At 40.2% G+C, this 19515-nt stretch overlaps 1 long non-coding RNA gene across 1 annotated transcript; it reads left to right on the forward strand.

Annotated features, from left to right (window-relative positions):
* Window positions 1-1917: 1917 nt before the first annotated feature.
* Window positions 1918-19271, forward strand: LOC109285838 (uncharacterized). The gene is made up of 4 exons (XR_002093722.2): window positions 1918-2384; window positions 4403-4451; window positions 13721-13838; window positions 17357-19271. It is a non-coding gene; the product is annotated as an uncharacterized LOC109285838 (long non-coding RNA).
* Window positions 19272-19515: the final 244 nt, after the last annotated feature.

Raw genomic sequence — 19515 nt, forward strand, 5'->3', positions numbered from 1 at the left:
AAAAATGTTTCAAGAATATCTCATTTTAAGGTGGACTTTGGGGAGCTTAAGATAAACCCTAACGATCCAAATTAGGATGAGTCACCATGATGAAATCCAAGTCATCTCGCCTGACAGAGATGCTGATTTGGAGGAAATTCTGTGTGCCCTTGTGCCAATATGAAATTCAAAGGAAACGTCTTGAAAGGAGTTACATCATGTCATTTTGCTTGAGTCTTAACCAGGAGGAAAATAGAAATTTAATCAGCATTGATGTCGCAGAGGAGCTCAGGCATCCTCATGATGAACCTTGTACAGGAACCTGAACCGAACTGGTTTTGGAGCCATCTACGATAAGAAGTGAGAGAAATGATTATGCTTCAAGCCCTGATCCATGCTTGCTGACTTCCCCTTTCCTCCCAGTCCACATACTTGGTAAGCGAAAAGCACATGGCAACAATTCCAAATCAAATAATATTTGTCAAAATTTTCTGTAGCACAGAAAACCATCCTGTCAGCAGAACATGTAAGAGCTCGCTAGTATCGTTACCTAGATGAAGGACTTAAGAGAGGACAGACAGTACAGTGGCTCAACAAATCAGTTCACGAAGATGAGTGTATGGGTCCACAGTGAGCTTCTTTTTCAGACTGCAAAAATAACATGGAAGCATGTTAGAGTGAATTTATTCTTGACTACCTTGACTTTCCTGTAAGTTTCTTTCCAAGTGAAATTTCCAAGAGGAAAGCTGCAGAACTTGTATGCTTTGCAGAAGAGAGCTGCCAGCAGTAAAATCCTAAAGCACTTGCAAGCTCCTAATCCTGTCAGTGCTTTTGCCTCCTGAAAGTTCCCTCTGTGTAAAATGATGTAGAGCTGCATAGGAATTCACTAAAGAAAATCAAGTCTTCATTCGTATTGCAGAGTGAAGTGAAAATCTATGGACAAGGTAGCTTCTTACACAGGGGTTTCACAAATTAAAGAGCAACCCTTACTCACCTCCTCCCCCAGAAAAAAAAAAATTAAAACCTCAGAAGAAATGCCTTACATCTTTGTCTGCTGGCCTTGTTTCTGTGACTGGTCATTGTTTGGTTATGTTGTCTCCTCAGAAAAGCTTTATAGATAAACCTCCTATAAGAGGACTGGCTGAAGCTATCACAATCAAGTCCGTGTTTTTTTAAAGTCAGTTCACCACCAGTACTACTAGTTTACCAATTCACCAGTCACTACCAGTATGCCAGTTCTTTCCCCACCATTCCTGTTAGGCACACATATGGAGGACCTTCTCTTCTCCTTGTGTTCCAAGTTCCTTTTTCAGTCCACCTCTGAGGCTTTTAAAAGTGCTTCTGGTTTCAGGTCTTGGGGTTTTTTTTCATCCCTGGATACCTTTGATTTTAACTCTTCCATGTGAGAATTGGCATTTTCCTTTCTCCTTCCTATGCCACCAGAATCTTTACCTGAAGACCCCAGCTCCCTTTGGCTCTAAATACAGCAGGTGGTGGGAGGGGAACTGCAATGATTTGAGAAGCTATGTACAAATTATAAATTATCACTTATTTTAATAAGGTGATTGCAATTTTACTATGACAAAGTGCTTTATTTACTGAATGCCTTTTTGTGAACACAAAATTAATTGTGGGGCAGCAGACCTGTGTTGTCTCTGCTGGGTCTCAGTTTACTTGTACCTGCCAAGGATTCCTAAGGAGATAAACTGTAAACCAGAAGGATTATAGGAAAAGGTATGTTTACACTGGGTGTGTCTACATGTGCGTTTTAATGCACAGTAGCCTATTTTACTGTGCATTAAAGTGTCACATGAAAAATCGTTCTAATATATGAATGTGCTGTAAAAATAGGCTACTGCACATTAAGTATCACTAAAAAAGCATGCGCTTTTGCTACTGCACAGTAGGGCAGCCCTTTAGGGGCACACATTAGCCCTTTTGTACCTCACATTAGCGGTATTAAATTTAATGCGTGTTAGCAGAAGCGCATTAACAAATGTATAGATGCACTCACTATGGAGGAATCTGAGTAATCAGTATTAGACCCTGGGGACAGGGAGTTGGACGTTAGGTCCCAGCTATCAGAAGACTGACAAGCTGCCCAAAAGACTGTCTTGAGGCTCCAGGATAGGGTCAGTCTGTTCACGCTTTATAAGCCCAGGGACTCTGTGGCTTAGTCATCAGGCATCAGACTGCTAAATGCCAAGATTCTATCACAATAACCTGTTATCAGCCCACACACATCCAAATGGTGACAGATTCTGTTTCTTAGCAGAAGAAATGAAGACACCATAATACCTGCATTTGATGGACAGTTCTGTGCTGCTACAGCTTGAGGACACATGCATATAATTGAGTATTTGTCTTTGTATATTTATGACATGGAGTGCAGTATGATTCAGCAGGTATGTATCACCCTAACATTTTGTATATTTATAACTAAACCTGATCACAAAAGCCAAACTGGTAACCTGTCTTTTGGAAGGAATTTAATAATAAGCATAAATGGACAATCATAAATACACATTTGCGTTGCAATAAGAAAGGAGAGACAACGAATGACAAGGGCATATTAAAGTGTTTGGGGCTAAATTGAGCCACAAGGATACAAACCAAATTGAGGAATTAGAGCAAGCTTGATTAGCTGTTTCTTTTTATTCTTCTTCCCAACTCTCATCAAAAATCTTTTTCTGCTTTCCTGGCTCTAGCAATATATAAGAATGATACTAGAAAGCATATATTAGAAATGCTGGCATACTAAGCTTCATTTTTTTTCACAGGGTTATTGCTTAGTCATCTGAAATAAATTAGGAAACATTTTGAAATGTTTACCTGAACCCAAATAATCACTTTTATTTAAATTTTCTCTCATTTTTGTTACATACATTGTCTACATTTTAAATCTATTAAATGGAGGTATATTTAATGTTCTAAGCGATATATCATAAAGATAGAAAAAGGTGAACTCTTGATATATTACAAGTCTTTCATACCATGAAATAACTATTGCCTATTATTTTACTCCTGACATTTTTATTTTTAGGGGAATTTCATTTGATTTGTGTTGCTGACACCTCTGATATGTTGTTTCCAGTGACCTTACATCCAAAATCAGTAGGGTGTGACATTTGATGGCCCAGATAAAAAACATTAATGGTATAAAAGAGGGTTTATTTTCCTGGTCATAAATTAAGTTTAAATAACTCTGAATTTATTTTAAACTCTTCAGTACTTTTTACTATCTAACCAATAAATGTATTTATTACTGGCAGCTTAACTCAGGTTTTCTTGGTAAAGCAGTTTACTTATGTACAATCTTGTCTCCTGCCCCTTAGCTCCAAGCCAGAATTAAATAGCAAGAGCTGCTTTGCACAAATGAAAAGAGATTATTCTCTATTACAGCACTGAAAGGAACTTTAGTGGAAAGAATGTTTGCTTTTGTCTGAAGTTAAACAAATAAAATTGCAGGAGGCATGGCTTGCCATCACAGTACGACAGATTCAAATTCATAAAACTTTACAGTAGCCCACATAAAATCTAGATATACAAACCTTGAAGGCATTATTGCTATAGGGCATACCCTGTTTTTACACTTCATTATATTACCCCAAAAAAGCAATATTACCTTCGTGCATAGCTCTTAATAACCAAAGCAGAAACTCCTGCAGAAACTGTTCTGATCTGTATTTCTCCAGTATGAAACATACCAGCCTAAAGTTTGTTCCAACAGCATATGGTCAAGGAGTAGCCTGGAAATGAGCACGAAATGAGGCAAAGCACTAAAGGCAAAGGAACCCAACACTGTTTTCCATTAGTTGTTTTTTATGGTATGTGAGTTACTAGGCAGGGCTGAAATATAACTTTAACAAACATTAATGAAATGAAGCTCTATTGGATTTTGGTAAAAGCTGTCGGGGGCTCACCATACTTGAACAGCAGAATGGTTATTTAGAAGCCTAAGTGTGAATTTAGGAGCTTACATGTAGGTGCCCAGTTTCCTCTGCTTTCCAGATTTTGGCAATACTCAAAAATGAATACTAGAAAACATCCATTAGAAATGCTAGTGTGTTGTGTTGCATTTTTTATGCTCAGGGTTTTGTTTACACACAGGCTAAATTATGCCCAGGAACTGAACCCTTTCATACCATTTTTTTAAAAATCTGAGCCTACTGATTTCTTCTGTGAAGATCTGTAAGTGGACTTAAGCATAGAACCCAGATGAGGAAGTGAAAACCACAACCCAAATTAAGAGCTGGACAAATTAACAATTATACTGTGTTAAATGGAAGAGGGGACTTCCTGTTTGTGAGTGTGTCAGCTTATTTGTTGTCATGGTTTATCTATCTACTCCTATCCAATAGTAAAGGAAACTAAACTGCAGTAACCTACCTCAGTTTTAATTGGTGGTATCCATTTACTGTAGGATGGAAATGGACAGATGAAACCGTTACCATGGATTCCACTGAACTGTGGTAAGTCTAACAGCATCTTATTATAATTGGTCACCTATCTTTGCCTTTAAATGCCTAAGTTCCCTACAGAGTAAGAGTTATATGGCTGGGACTGGGACTCGCAACCTTGAGCCAGAACCCTGAGCAGGGGGATGCCTAGGATAGCCAGTGGGAAATATGTGTGATGTAAGTGGAATCTCCATCCTTGGAAAAATTTAAGAGCAGGTTAAACAGACACTGGGCTGAGATGGTTTATTCAGGGATGATCCTGCCTCAAGCAGAGGTCTGGACTTGGGGTCCCTTCCTATGATCCTCTGATATCATGCATCCCCCTCTGATTTAGGCATCTAACTCAGACCTGTAGTTAGGCACTTATGCAAAAGCAGGGCTCACAGCACTTAAGCAAAGTCATTCCTCTGGATATGGATGAACAAGTCACTCTTTTAAGGCATGTCTGGAGGAAGAGAGAGTGATATAACTGCCCACTTTATACTTCCTACTAGTTATAGCACTTACCCAGGAAATGGGACCATAGGTTCTATAGCTTGCACAGCCTAAGATGGGTTCACTGGGGTTTTAAGCCACATTTTGCACCTCCCAGGAACATGATTAGGAACTAGTTTGTAGGCAAGGTTGGTGTGGAGGAGCACTCTCCACCCTCCTATTGAAACAGTGCAACAAAGTACTCCAGAATCCTGGGATTAGAAGCGTAGAGCATAAATAGGGTATGTTTCTGCAGCTCATGGTTGTAGTTCCTGCTCTCAGCACTCTGTAGGCAAGTTAGCCAATGGCTCTTCTGGGCAAAATGCATAAATTCCTGGAGCAATGGTCAGAACCCAGATCTTGCCCCCAACCAAGTAAGCACCTTTGTCACTGGGATACAGACTCATGCCTCTTGTGCTGTTTCCTGGCCCCATAAGACTAGAATTCGTTCCTGCACAGGTGACAGCTCAAACAGGAGGGGTGGAGAGTGCACCTGCCTCAGGTTTCCCTGGGGCTGGAGATTGCTTGACAGTGTAGTTAGGATAGAGGCTTACGAGAGCCTAGAGCCCAACACTTCCTAGAAAGTCCTCTAAAAGGTAAGCATCAGCACCAATTCCTCTGGCTGGATTTTTGGATGAAAATGGCTGTTCTTTGCACTGACCTTAATGCTACTAGGGTGGATTCCCTGGGAGTGCAGTGGCGTGGTTGTACTCCATCTTTGGCTGTGTCACAGGTAGGGTCTTGGCATGGACTCTGGCTAGAATCCCTGCTTTTGTGCAGCTCCAGAGCACAGCAGATGAGTGTTGCTGCCAATGCTCACCCCCTTCAGCTGAATTCAGCAGGAAGGGGGAGAGAGAGGAAAGGTGAATAGCAGCAGCATTCATCCCCTGGGCTCCAAAACTATGCAAAAGCAGGGGCCCTGGCCAGACCTCACCCTGATCAGCTGGTGAGCTCAGTGCTCTTGCAGAGTTCCAGCAGGAACCTGCACTGACCAGGCAGTGAGCTCAGAGCTCACTGTACATGCGTGGCATAATCTAAGTAGGTGGGCTGCACACCTCTTGCCCCGTTTCTGGATCCACTGCTGAATACTATGAGGTGTGGTAGGTGTGCAGTGCACATTTACTAACTGAGCACCTATTAGGTGCATGGGCCTCTAGTTTGAATCTCAAAAAGGCTTAGATGGAAGATAGGCCATGAGACACTCATATCAGCTAGGTTGATGGCCCTTCTGGGCGTGTGTAGTTGCAGAGCTATAGGCACTCAGCTACATTTTTTAGTGAAAACCTAAGCACCAAGGGACAGATTGAGAGAAAGGTATTTAAATGCCTTAGTTGCCTAAACTTCCCCTCGTGTGCCTAAGTACCCTTTTTCTAAGTCGACCCGCATGGACTTTGAGGCACCAAGCAGCTAACTGAGGTTTTAGTGGATCCCTCTCTCAGTCTTAGGTGTCTAAGTGCTCTAGAGCATTTTAGAGCAAATCTTAATCCCTTGGCCAATCTCAAATAATTGGACTTCTGTGGCAGTCACGGATGAGAGAAGGAAGAAATCCTCTTTCCAGGATATGAATCTGCATGGTGAGTTAGGCTGGTAGATCAGCATAGTCACAGACCCACTATACACATCAGGATGCAGGAAGAGACCAGCCAATGTTAAAAGGATGCTGGCTCTTTGATGGTCTTCCTGAATCCTGGCCTCATCTTTGGGCTTCAGCTTTGAGGCCTCCCCTGGTCCTAGAAAGCAGTGGAAAGGGCAGGGTTCTAAGGAATAACACTGATGAAAGGCTTATCTGTTATTGAATCACTTCTACAGCGTATTCAGAGTTTTTATTCTGTGTATTATACCTGTGATAAAAGAACTAGAGCCATGGCTAAGCTCTTAAAAATAAATATGGTTTCCCATAATAGTGAGGTTGTGCTCTGTGTTCTGTTCTGCTACTTTTATTGTACAAAGCTATTTATGACACCACTGTGTAAAAAATCCTGTTCAGCCTTTCTTATATGTCTGTTATACCATGTCCATGGACATTGATGCAGAACAGAATCTATTTCCAGATATAAGTTTTAAAAGGAAGAAAGGCTAATCACATTTTTTGGAGCTTTAACAAGGTCTGGTTTGAGTTCTGGGTGTAGATTTATAGGGACTCAGTTGGGAAATACAAGGAAGGTGAGAAGTTTATTTTATCTAATTCAGTTTGCTTCTGTACTACAGAGGGTAAAATGGATGTGAGAAATAAAGGGCTCATTTGAAGGTGTACTCTGTCCTCATTTTTGGTATGAACACCACATGTAGACATTAGGAATGTTGGACAGGAGAATGCTAGTCTTGATTTTCTTGCTTCATTTAAGGAAAACCACATTACATTTAGCTCTTACTTAACTTACACTTGAGATAGAAAGAGTCTAGCATTTTAAAGGGGCCTCAAACTGGCCTGCAAAGGCATAATTTTGCCATACCACTCCTTCAATATTTATGTACAGATCAAATGTCTGGATGACTACAATTTTGCCCCCCTCAAACATTGAAAAATATGGTCTTAAAATCATGAGATTGGCTTTAAAAAAATCACAAGATTTTTAAAATCTGAGAAATATGTAATTGTCTTTTTCCTTTTGAGCTTTTAAGACAAGTTTGCTTCATGTTTTCAACTCTTTCTCTGCAACCATGAGAATTAGTTTACTTTTTAAATTAAAGTTGATTCTCATGGTTCAGCAGCTCTGGAATCAAGAGAAAGCCCCTTAAAATTGTAAGAGTTGGCAGTACTTTAGCTTGTGAATAACTACTTGATTTGCAGATGCAGGATAATAGGCCTAATTCTCCATTCACTCAGACAAGTTTTACACAGGTCTAATGCTACAAGCTTCAGTACAGTACAGTGGTTACTTTGTAGTTACACTGAAGGAGATTCAAGCCTTGAAGATGCAGACTTAGGGCAGAATTCTGTTTCACCTCTGGGCATGTAACTGTCCCTACTGTACTGGAGCACTTAGATACACACCCAGAAGCAAGGGTAATAGAAATGCTCCTGTACTTTAAGCGGGTAGCTCACAGTTGATTGCAAGCTACAGTAATAGTTTTCCACTAAGTGAACTCTGTCCTTCATATCTGCTTTATTATAATATTCCCTATCAAATGTAAAATTATGACAGAATAATAAAGCTGCCTGTTTTTTTTTCTTTTAATCCTTTGTTTTAAAGTTCATGTGTGCAACTACAGTGACACAGAAGTGAGAGAAAATGTAAGAAATACTTTGTCACCACTATAACCCTCCTCTGCAGGCAGCCAGGCAGCTTCCTCCATTGCTGCTTTTTGTGATGCTTAGACCCCTTTCTCCTGTGCCCAGACAGCTGAGGGAAACCTGATGCCTCCCCAGCTTGGACAGCTTGGGGTTCCCAGAGTCAGCTGTTGGGGTCCTCTTAACAGACTTCTTCCTTAACTCGTATCATTGCTCTTTCTCTTCAAAGGACTAAGGAGGAACTGAGAAGTGGGTATCCCTCTTTCTCCTCTAGCATGATCGAGGAGGATGTCTCTTTCTCCCTAGCTGTTGACCTCTAGCTCTTAGAAGTATCTTAGGCTCCAAAGCAGGAGCTTTTCCAGGAGCTTTTCAGTGGCTTTCAATGACACCGCTGCCCAAAGAGAGAGCTGTGTCCTCTCTTTCCCTCACAGAGCCTTCTACTTGGGTCTTCTAGCTGGGTCTTCAGGACTCTTAGCTTGGATAACAAATAGTTCGCCCCTCACACAGGGCCCTCAGCTGAGTGGGGTGGAAAGGCCCTTCAGTAACCTCAGGCAGAGGCTACTGAGTCCTCTTGCTCAAAGAAAGAACTCATGGTTACCTAAAGACAAGAAGTGATGGCTTGGTAGAAGAGCTTCAAGCTCTAGTAGATAACTTCTCTTAGATGAATCCAATGGTCGTGGCTGCCAAAACCATATGAAGTATGGTCCAACGTAAGGGACTAGTATGCCCTCCACTCTCATAGATGTCCCTTTTTACCACTAATTTAAATATGAAGGGACAAGGTAATGTGAAGCAGCAGGTGTCCCTTATGGAAGTATACCCAGGACCCTGGCTGGCCTTAATCAAACCTGTCTTAACTTGTAGATCTCCTCATCTTCTATGCATAGAGTGCTGTATAATCTTGGAAAGATTTTCTAACAAACAGCTGCAGATGTTAATTTTCTGTAATTCACAAGAGTTCCAATTTCTGAAAGTCAAGATGCGAACCGTTAATGCATAACATGCTTTTATTGTGAATCCATGAAGTGCTGCTGCAATTAAAGTTTCTTGGTAATTATATAGTTTAATGAAACAAGATCTTATGACAAAAAGAAAATAGAATTGATTTTTTTAACACAGAACCAACAGATTTGCAGTGGTAACAGATTTTAAATATTGCTATGTCAAACAATCTAATGAAAAGAATTCTCTGTTATTGCTCCAATTTGCTATTTGCTAAGCAAGTTGTACAAATTGGGAAAGACAGGTAAATGGGAAGAAAGCTCAAGATAAGAAAAATTAGAGGTGTCCCCTCACTTCTTTATTTCTCTCCTCTAAGTTAGAAAGAAGATTGTGAGACCAAGGCTTCTTCTGTTAAAGCCATATGAAGTATGGTCCAATACTTCTTACAGCTTTCCAATGAAGCTACACAATAGTACTGCAGCATTTTCCACAGAACGAGTGTCTGGCTGCTGCAATGTAACATCACATTAGTATGGGGCTCTAATGATTATCTGATAATCTCTTCTATTCATTACTGATAGATGCCTTCCAAAAACACCTCTGCATATATAATACTTAAGCCAATCAAGTAAACAAATTTCTCTTTAGTCTTTATCGTTATCAACTCTGTCACCAATATCTGTCTATCTGAAGTTTTTATTCTGTATTACTGTTTTACCCACATTTAGAAATCCATATGATGGTTTAAGTTGTTAACCTATTTGCTGTGGCTTTCTTTTAAAAATAAAATACATCTCAGTGTTTGCCATTGAAGGGAAGCAACACTGCGGATGGCTCAGGAGATATATTCATAAGAATCATGAACGCTGACTAATTGATTAACCAAGAGTTCTTGAAGAGAATGATTTGATTAGGGTAATTTATAGAGATTGTATCTTTTGTCATCATTTGTCTTTGAAAACATAGAAGAAAACTGCTTCCAAGTGCATGTAGCCGCCAGCATGAGAGATGGTATGTACTACATCATCAGTTACAGCAGACTGCTCAATTCTGTACCTTTCCAGCTAGTCAAATATCCAATAACAACAACACACAAAAGCACCATAGCTCTCTGCACTCTAAACTTTTCTAGCATTGGCTTATAAAAATATTTGGGGTTGTTCACTGCTCTGCTCTTTGTAGCATAAACATTTATTTAAATGGGGCTGTCTTTTCAGTAATGAAGAATGAAGGAAAAACAATGGTCTGATTTTGACAAATTAACTTGTGATTTGGAGAGTCAGTGAAGCAGGGAAGAGACATTCCTAACTATACTAATTAAATGAGCTTGCAACATTTATTTTAATGCAATGGAAGCAGCCATATGAAGATGAACATTTTAATTTATTTTGCAGTGACATTATGAAAAATTTCTCTGCTGCAGATTATCTACAAAAACAAATCTCATCAGCATCTAGGTTTGTGCATGAAATTTACATCCCTCATGTAACTTTGACCTTCCCCAGTGAAAACAAATGGAATGTGCTAAGTTAAAAAGTTTCTGCGAAGGTTGTCTTTCCATTGATGCGGTGGTTTATGTTCAAAATACCTCTGTGAAAAACACATCCATTTTTCATGGCGCAGCATAGATGAAAAATTCTGAATCTGTTCTAAGGGGAATGCAAATCTACCTCATTAGTTCAAAAAACATTTTTCATGAAAGACTGCTGAGTATTTTCAGGCAGATGAGGATATGCAGTTTCAGCCAAGAAAGAACACCACATGGCCCGCTAATTGTTTTTTAAACTTGTTCCTTTTCTTTCTGGAATTTGAGTACTAAAAAAAGTGGAAAGATTCTTGGGAAAGAAATGATAGATACCCTCACTTGTTTTAACACACAAGCTGTGTCCTTCGGATACTGCTCACTGCAGGAGCAAAGAGCATGGCAGAAACTTTCAGATAACTAGTTTCATTCAAACACATACATGTTCCCTCTTCAGATTTTGTTAACTAAAGTTTAATGAGTACAAATATTATTTATACAGCACCATTAGCCTACAATGACAGGTCCCTGCCCTGAGATGCTTACAGCAGTGCTAATGACCTGGAAGTCAGTGGAAGCTACTGGAGCCAAGAATCTGCAGCTTCTGCTATGATGCATCCCTAAAACTGTGTCTGTTTCAAGCCCCACAAATAATAAAAGTTAGGCTCCTTTTGATGCACTTTTGGTTTGTATTTTTCAAACTTTCCACTACAACCATAAAGGTTAGAAACTTAAAAAAACAAAGCTGAGATTCTCAGGTAATAGTGAGACTAATGTATCTGGGATTTTAAGACGTATCCTGTGATTCACAGTACAATTTGAAGGGTATGGTTAGTCCCTGAGTATCTGACTGACTATAAGTGAGCCAAGGAAGGAAAAAAGAAGGCCCCATCTGGCTGACATTTCACCTGCTGCTTCCCAAAAGATGCCCATGTGACAAACAAAGCCCCTAGTGGATTCTGCACCAGCTCTGTAAAGCTAGAACCCATTCTGTCTGAGCAAGCCCAGGATAAGCACTCGAAGCAGCTGATGCTTTGTCATGGTTTTGTTTAAAAAAAACCCCCAAACCCGAGGTCCAGGAACAGACTGCCCTGCAGAAAGGCTTACTCCCATCTTGGGAGTAGCTCAAGTCAACTACCTAGCTCCAACAGGGCAAAAAACAATAGAGCTGGGCAGCAGACAAAAAGCTCATTGAAATGAACTGTCCTCACCTGAACAGCTCCACAGCTCTTGGCTCTTGACTCATTCAGGGAATTGGCTCTTCCCACATAGGCTGTTCCACCATATGCAGGCACCCCCTGCTTAACGCTGTTTCACTTAGCACTGTTTCATAGAAATTAGGGCTGAAAGGGACCTTGGAAGATCATCTAATCCAGCCACCTGCCCCAAGGGCTTTCTCTATAACACTCATTTGAAATTTCACTTAGAGCTCAGTGAGTTTCGTTATAACGCTCATTGTTGCCATGTTGGGTCATTAAAAACAATTGTGGTTGCCATCTTGGGTAGTCAAGTACTTGCAGTTTTGCTTGACACTTGTTTTGCTTAATGCTTGGCTTTTCAGGAACCAATTAAGAGCGTTAAGTGAGGGTTGTCTGTATGCAGCATTCACTGTCTTCTGGAGTTTGTGTTTTTAAAAGATCATAGATGGACTTTGATTGCCTTGGCCCCTCATCCCTTAGTTTCCTGTTCAAGTCAGTCTTTCAAATAGGTATGAAAACAATTGTCATGAAAAAGGGCACTGTTTTCAGCTGAACTTTCCCTCCCTTTCTCGCTCTTGCACAGTGGGCAATAATGGTGCCTTTGCCTTTATGGAATTTTTCATCCAAAGGGTTTGAGGGCTCTCTGCCTCACCAAAGAATTACTTCAGTCTTCTGAATCACTATGCCCACCAGTGAAATGCAGCCATTTCTGAAATGTATTGTGTCATTTCTCTAGCAGTGCACAGTGAACCTCCCCTAAAGCTTCAGATGGGATGTGTTGTGCACTGCATTCAGCTGAATGTGCAGTGGGATTCTTAGCTAGAAAAACAATCATAGCTTGTACCTGAGTTGGCATATAGACATAGGAATTAGTATTCCCAATCTTTTTCAACTGTGCCATAGGATTTCAACAATAATCAAGGATGAAATCTTGGGATCATTGAAATCAGTGGCAAAACTCGTATTGACCTCACTGGCTGTGTCCAGACAAGCACAGCTGTGCAGTATGTGGTGCCGCATACATGTCTGCAGTGCCACATACCACATGTTCAGTTGTTCTCTGCACTGAAAGGGAGCAGCGCAGAAGGATTTTTTGACCTCAGGTATCCAAGGGTCAAAAAACCCATGGAAAAAAATAGTGGAGTGCTGCATGCAGCAGCAGCATGCACCACTCAAAGCTGGAGCCTGGTTGGCTGGAGCCACTCTCCACTGTCGGCCAGGCTCCATGCGGCAGTATTGCTGCTACTGTAGTCCTGGGAGGCCCCCACACACCACAGTACATGTGGCACAGGCAATCCCCAGGGACAACTAGTGGTGGCCTAAGGTGCATTGCTGCTTGTTGTCCCCGGGGAACCAAACACATCTGGAGATGGCCACTGGGGCTGAGATTTTGCCCCCAAGCCTTGGTTTTACATCACAACTGAAAGACCGTACATAGCTCAAGCTGTGGTTTAGTTGTGATTTGCTCAGGCTGGGAGAATATCACATATTAAGTCCCAATGCCCCACCTTGAGAGCACCTGTAAATTAACTGGCATTTCACTGTCAAATCGGATGCTACCACATTTCTTTTCCTTAGCCAAAAAAACTCCACTTGCTATTGACTTCCTCAGATCTTGGGAATCTTTTAAAATTACCAGCTCTCTCATATTGAATTTTCATTTATAAAACTCTTCACCAAATCAAAAATATCTTCCAGGATATATACAGTAGGGTTTCAGTACAATTTCCTGTATTGACACTTCTAAACCCCCCAGGACACCAACTAACATTAGCAAATGTCCATTTAGAATCATCTAAGCAAAGAATCCCTATGACTCAAAATAAGCCGTAAGGAAACAGTTTTCTAAAGATACTGCATGTTCTGCCTCATAAAAGAAAGAGCCAGTAACACAAATCCATATTCTCCATAGGTTCTCTGAATACCTGCTCATTATTAAACAGGAAACTGCTCTTCTTGCATCGGACAATGCTTTTGCAGGAAAACAAATCCTGAAGCTCCTTGAAAATGTTGGAAATCTCCTGAACAGTGTAAGTTTAATTTATATGATTTCATATACTTACCTTAGAAGAGCTTCAAACAGCTACCTAAAAACAACAAAACAAACAAACCAGCTCTCCAGCCCCTCTCTCCCCCCCAACCCCAAACAAACCCCAGCAACCCAGCCACATTAATCTTTTTCTCGAAATGAAGAACTTCCCTAACAGCAAAAGCCTCACACTGGTCTGAGGTACAGAGTCATCAGTCCTGGATCAGTGAAAATATAATACTCATGAACTTGTTTCTTCTCAGAACTAGATTTTATAGTGTTGAAAATAGGAATTATTGTGTTTGCAAGTTAGGAACCTGCCTAATTAGCTCCTAAAATATCTATCTTAAAATAACTATATAACTTAAGCATGTCCAGCAAAAACACACAAGCTATCACACTACCCAGCAGCACCATCAGCAGCGTGGTTAGAGGAAGCACATTTGCAGAACACCCCAAACAAAGTGAAACTGTCAGGGATATCGTCTGAGTGGATGGGATTCTTTTTTTGCGCTCTCCCACAACTTCTACACCATTCTCTGATTGAAACCAATTCTCTGGTCTTGAAAACCATGTAAAATATTCTGTCCTCATTAGGATGTGTGTCTTTCTTCTAAGACGGCATAAAATTAAAAGTCCCCATACCTGGAGGTGAATTTGTGCCTGCACAGACATTCAGCTGAAATCCACAAACACTCAGATGTTTTTGTGGGGCCAAATCCAACCACAGCATAATTCCACCAAGTTAGAATTACACAAGGAACACATTTGACCAGTAGTTCTGAAAGTACCAATTTACAGCTGAATAGCAGGCAGTAATACTACTGTTGTGACTCATAGACGATCCATGGTAGGGAAAGGAAGATACATATATAAGGAAAAAAGGCTAGGATACTGACCCTAATAATGACACTTCTGGCAATTTGAATTCAATTCCGAGGTAGTGTATAAGAAGTCATTGCTCATTCAGAGCTCATATGTGCACTGTGTTTCTGTTGATGTATCATTTTTCTTCATTCACCTTTTTACCATCTAGGGAACCCGATTAATTTTTTGTGTTTGGATTTTATGTTTTATGGTTTTCATGCTGTGACACTAGCAGTTAAAATAATGGAAGGAAGCAATATTAATCATGATGTGTGTGGGGTTGTTTTTTTTCAATCACAGGTCCCCCAGAGTTTTCTAGGAGCCATGTTTTTATCTCTTTCTTCTTCCTACCCTTACCCCTGCACTGAGTTCAGCTGCTTTTCTGGCCACAAAGTCTTGTATGGTGCCATTGCTGGATACAAGGTAGAACCACACACTTCCAGTCTGACCAATATTTGCATAAGACTAAAGATAAAAACCAAGGAAAAAATGATGTGTACGCTCCCTAAGAGAGTATAATGTACATGGGTTTCCTTTGCATGAACTACATCAAGTCTGAGATCAAATCTGGTACCTGTTTCTGGACAAAGTGGAGTTCTTGGAAATGTACAGATATAGTTCATGTAACATCTAAGTCTTGCAGTTTCATAGTTGGTGGTCACAGAATGCTAATTTGCAACCTGAGGCACCAACGCTGATCATTGTTTGGGGAGCTTTTCCCTACTATTGAACTTTTTTACCCATCTCTCTCAAACTTCTTGGGATGAGGGCCAAAAAAAAGGATGGCCAAGATACTGCTGTGTCTCAGCTCCTTTTAGCTGTTGTGAGCACTGTTAGGCTGGGCAGGACAATCTTGAGGTTCTATCTGTAATGCTTTGCCATTTCACATTTCTGTTACCTTTCTTACCTTTTGCATTTCGGTACTATCAGTAGAGAAGCTCCAGTATTTGCTAGCTAAAAAGTTTATTGCTTAAAGTCTAAGTCTTTATTTCCGTTGAAATGCAAAACAATGAAAGTGAATCGACAAATATGAAAATAAGTTATTGCTTTTTTAAAATGCAAAACCAGTTTGCAGGAGATTAATTTTATGTAAAGTTTTACATTTCAGATTGTGATCAGCATTTTTTTTCCCTTGGTTGGCTTTGAGTAAATGCATTTTCAAGTTTGAGAATTCATCATGTCTGATTAATGATGTGTATATAGAGCTTTCTGTATCATCTTCCTTCTTTTGGTCTTTTTTATTCAGTTGTTTGCTGTACTCCAACCCTGCGGATAGACGGTTCTGCAGTGATAAATGTAAAGTTTGCATAAGCCATGTAACAGCAGGACAGCCTATTATCACTGTACATTTTCCATGGCTGTGCAAACCTCTGTAGGCTATTTTATTGCTAATAGATCCACAGAGAAACAGTAGTGATTTTATGACTCTTTTTAAAATGGAAATTCATGTTTGAGAAATACAACTGGGAGGAAACAGATGTAAACCACTTAAGCATTTGCAGAAAATTGAGATGCACACTCTTATTTACAGACCCACATAGCCTCCATCTCTTTATTTTCAAAATTAAAATAAGCAATCTGTTTACCATGGGAAATGAGGAACCGTAAACTTGTTTTTCCTTTACAAAGCAGTGGCCAGCATCACTGTTTTTGTGCTTAATGGCGTAGTTGAAATGGGATGACAATTTTTTCCCCACAGATTTTATTGTCTATAACACATTCCTTCTATAATCAGTGTAAGAGGCATGCAAGTGGGAAAGAGTTTAGCATATAACCATGTGTCTGAGTTCACATTATGTTATAAAAGCTAAAATGATAACACATTATAATGTTTTACCCAAATATTTTATGCTATTGGGGAATCTGTTTGAAAATGTAAGTAGGACACATTTGCAAAGCTTTTAGACACAGGTCAGAATACTGGTGTGCTCATTCACTACACCAATAGTAAGTATTTAATTTTTTTTAATATGCTGTTTTAGATAATTGATTCTCAGGTCCATATATCCCATCACAAGGTATTAAAAAAAAAGCCTGTAACTTCTGTTCAAAACCAGAATTTACAATTGTCAATAGAACTGCATCAATTAAAGTTTTTTAGCTATAATGATACCACATTTTATATATAGTCATCCATATATCAATAATAGAATAGCATATAATATTATAATTTAACATATAATGTATACATATAATATTGGAGGTGTTAAAAAGGACAAACACTAGATTGTCAGAGAATGCACCTTATCTGAACATGGCTTCTGTGCAGTATAAAATTACTGCTTTCCATGTCAAAGAAAATCTAGGGAATGTAACAAATATAGCTGGGTGTTGGCTTATAGATTATGAGACTGAGGAAATATGTGGCCTCTTTCATATTGTTATGTTGGTCAACCCTTCTAGGTTTAAAAATGCATCTCAAATGGGAATTTGGTGTTCTACAAATATACTTTTAGCTATGTCTCATGTTAACCATGTATGTATTTAAAATAAATAATTCACATAAAAAAGACCATCATGTATGTTCTAAACATTGACAACCTCAGGAAACAGTAAACAGTCCACTTACAATCATTGCTAGTCTGCAAGTCTCTTACTGGTAGTCTGACAGCTTGCACAATACTAATTCCTCTTCTTTTTGTGCATCTGTAGGGATGCAGGCTCTTCAGTGTAAAGAAAATCCAGCAGTAGCCACTGGGACCAGAACTATTAGAAGTGGAATGTCCATTGAGGAGGAAACCCTGCAACATGTTCAGGAAGCAGGCAATCAAACAGGAAAGCAGCAGAGAGAAGAGTGAAGAAACTAGTAAGTTTGCAAAGAAGCAAGGCCTGAGGAAGTGAGAAATCAAAAAAAGATAAGAATGAGAGTTCACATGAAGCACAAGAGCAGACAGCGATTTCCTTTCTAGGGGAAAAAAGGATGAAATACCAGCAAATATTCTGTAGACTATCAGTGATGACAAGTATACAGTGTTAAAATCTATCTTGGCTAAGGGGTTTCAGTAAATAGCAGTGTACATGCAATTTTTTGTGGAACAAACTCATGATTTTAGCTACATACTTAACTTATCCTAGGGTGTTGCTAAAATATATTTTAAGACTTTGGAAATCCTTTCTGATCCAACTTCACAGTATTAAAAGAAATTTATTTTGAAATCCTATATTAATGGTACCTCGCCCAATTAAAATTACATGCATTTATGGTACAGAAACAAACAAATGTTGGAGGGTGTATGGTAATTTGGGAGGATTTTACCATATATGGTGGACATGTCCCAGAATCAAAATGTTCTGGAAGAAGGCTGGAGAGCTGATGAGGGAAGTAACACTTACAGTGTTACTTAAAGTAACAATTTAACATGGATGCCAGCTATCAGATAATGCTTTAGTGTTCTTATTGAATCTTCCTGAGAACCTGATAAGAATCGCAAGGAATTGATCACTCATCTTCTAGTGGCTGCAAGAATTACAATTGCAAAAAGAAAAGAAAATCCCTTTTGAGATGAATTATTGAGCATAGCAATATTAGCTAGCATTTCAGCACCAGGGGCTGAGGTCTTTCTCCACCTCTTCCTTCCTTCAGTATCCAACACTTAGATATTGTCTATTTGCTCTATTTCTGATGCCATGGGAAGCACAGTATTTTAAAGTGTTAAAAAGTACACATAGACTTTCCTAATATTGCTCTTCCATATAAGCATTTGTTATGATGATGTTGCCTTATTGCAAATAAGAAGGGAGGCGTTCAGAGGCCACTCTCTATTAATGTAATTTATACTGTGAAAGACTCCGAGACTCTTGAGTTCTTCGAAGAACAAACTTAACTGGGCAGCCCTTGGTTGCCCCTGACTTAAACATATCTCTGAGGAAATGAAGGATCTGTGAGAACGGATGGTGGAAAGAGAGTAGAGCGGTTGTTTTTAAACTTCCTAAAGTCACACAGAAGCCTTTCATATCACTTCTTCTGCCATGGAACCCCTACCACTATCCTGTTAGGGGACATGGATCCAGGTGACCCAGCACAACAATCGTGGCACCCCGCCTCCTGGCCCACTCAACCATACCCCTGATCTCTTTGTGGAACCTCTCATGACCTATCAGGAAACCCCAAGGTCTGCCCAGAGGGTCTCCCCAGAGTCCCTGTATCTCCAGAGACTGATGCTGTTCTCTTTTCCCCTCCTACCCCCTGGATTCAGCAGCAGAGGAAAGAAGGGGATGAGAGGTAAATGCAGCAGAGGAAAGAAGGGGATGAGAGGTAAATGTTTCAGTACCAGCCAGGGACATTTACAGTCATCGTTCACCATACTTCATGGACAACCACTGGGAATAGGCACTATAACCCAATGGCAGATCCAAAGAAGATGCAATGCAGAGCTGCACCCACCTTTGGCCATAAGCTGCCTGTGCAGTGAAATCTCAGAGCTCATCAGCATTATCAGTACTCCTTCTGCTCTGCATGGATTGGAAGCACTATAAATTCACCAGCTAGTCCATGCAGGGTCCGCCCAGAGTCCTTGTAGCTCCAGAGACTGTTGCTGTTCTCTTTTCCCCTTCCACCCCCTTAATTCAGCAGCAGAGGAAAGAAGGGAATGTGAGGCTGGCAGCAATGCTCAGCCTCTGTTTTCTTGCATCTCAAGCTGGAGCCAGAGCCCAGGGGCTGTGCACTGTCTCTGCTCATTCTCTCTCCTCCTTTCCTCTTCTGCTGAATTTCATGGGGTGGGGGAGAGTGGGTGGCAGTAAGGTGGGGAAGAGTGAACAGCATCAGACTCCAGAGCTGCTTGAAAGCAGAGGCACTAGGAAGACTCTGTGCT

This window comes from Alligator mississippiensis, chromosome 5, assembly GCF_030867095.1.
Source record: "Alligator mississippiensis isolate rAllMis1 chromosome 5, rAllMis1, whole genome shotgun sequence".
Classification (NCBI taxonomy): Eukaryota; Metazoa; Chordata; order Crocodylia; family Alligatoridae; genus Alligator; species Alligator mississippiensis.